Source organism: Sciurus carolinensis, unplaced genomic scaffold (genome assembly GCF_902686445.1).
Source record: "Sciurus carolinensis unplaced genomic scaffold, mSciCar1.2, whole genome shotgun sequence".
Lineage (NCBI taxonomy): Eukaryota > Metazoa > Chordata > Mammalia > Rodentia > Sciuridae > Sciurus > Sciurus carolinensis.
In genome coordinates this window covers 1,211,116-1,212,706 of record NW_025920147.1, presented here as the reverse complement: position 1 = coordinate 1,212,706, position 1,591 = coordinate 1,211,116, and the positions used below count along the sequence as shown (strand labels likewise).

The 1,591-nt window shown below is 41.2% G+C and overlaps 1 pseudogene; it reads left to right on the top strand.

The window, feature by feature from the left end:
* Nucleotides 1-565: 565 nt before the first annotated feature.
* LOC124974423 (STARD3 N-terminal-like protein) lies at nucleotides 566-1,250 on the top strand (annotated as a pseudogene).
* The last annotated feature ends 341 nt before the right edge of the window (nucleotides 1,251-1,591 follow it).

Genomic DNA, 1,591 nt, shown 5'->3' with positions numbered 1-1,591 from the left:
ATTACTCAGCAATAAAGTATGGAATTATTATGTTTGCCAGTAAATGGATGAAAACAGAGAACATGATGCTAAGTGAAATAAGCCAGTCTCAGAAAATCAAGGATTGAATGTTATCCCTCAGATGTAGAAACTAGAATAAAATAAGGGAAAAAGGGCAGTGGGGCATACTGGAAATCATAAATATATAGAGAAGATAAGTGGAATATAAGAAGGAGATAGGGAGGGAGGAAGGAAGGGTAAGATAAGGAATTATGGAAAGAATTTAACAAAATCATGTTACATGCATGTGTAAATGTACCACAGGATTTTTCCCTTTATGTAGTAGAAAGAACTAATTAATAATAAATTAGGGGATACTCGAGGATGTCCTTGGGATCTGGCTGTGGGTGGTGGACTGCACTTTGCCTGCCTCCTTGTCCCACTGCCCCAGCGAACCCTGGAGGGTGCCACCACTGAGCCACAGACTCCAGGCCAGTCTGGGTGGCCAGCCCAGAACCATTAGATGAGGTCTCTTCTTTTTAGTGATGGTGAAGTTGGGAAAAGGCTCCTTGAACCCTCCTCCAGGATGAATCACCTGCCAAACAACATGGAACATTTGCTCAGTGGGAATGAGAAGTCCCAGGCTTCTCTGCGTGATGTCCACTCCATCAGCCCCATGCAACCCATGTCCAGGATCGAGTCCTATGAAGGGAGGGAAAAGAAAGACATATGGGATGTCAGGAGAACTTTCTGTTTGTTTGTCACCTTTGACCTATTATTTCTAATGTTACTGTGTATAATAGAGCTAAATGTGAAGGAGGCATTGAGAACACATTAGAGAAGGAAGTGATGCAGTAGAACTCATCTTATTTTGATATATTTCTTTTGGCAGTTTTAGATTTACAGTGTTGATACTAATATGCTGTATGCAAACTGTGACATTGGTGGACAATAGTGTTGAAAACAGCAGTGACCAGTGCCTTTTAACTAGCAAAAGTGATCCTTTCAAAGCTCTTCTCCCAGGGGGGCATTTGGCTGTGTGCTGCCCACCATTTCATTCATCCTCACCTGGATCGAGACATGGTTCCTGGATTTCAAAGTGTTACCTCAAGAAGCAGAAGAAGAAAACAAACTCCTGATAGTTCAGAATGCGTCAGAAAGGGCAGCCCTCATACCTACCTGCTGGTCTTTCTGATGGTCTTTTTTATTCCCCTCCTGAATCTGAAGAAGTAGCTAAGGAAAAACAGGACAGCAAAAAACCACTTTTATAACTCTGAGTTCTGATTTATGAAATGTGAAGAACTCTCACTGAAGTCATCCGAGGAAAAAGATGGATTTGGGTCTCCCTATTGATAGTGAAATGGTGACATCCACTGCAGACTTTGTCAAACAGCTAATAATTATTTATTTATGGTGATACCTCATGGACATATTCCCACATCCACACATCTGTGGCCATCCAGGTCTTGTCATGATTCTTCTTCTGTTCAGGGAGACTGAGTCTGACCTATCAATGAATAATTGAAGGAAAGTCGTCTGCCGTATCCTAATCAAAAGACTTCTTCATATGTTGAAATAACACTTTTGAAGTAAGTGAAATACCTTTTATTTC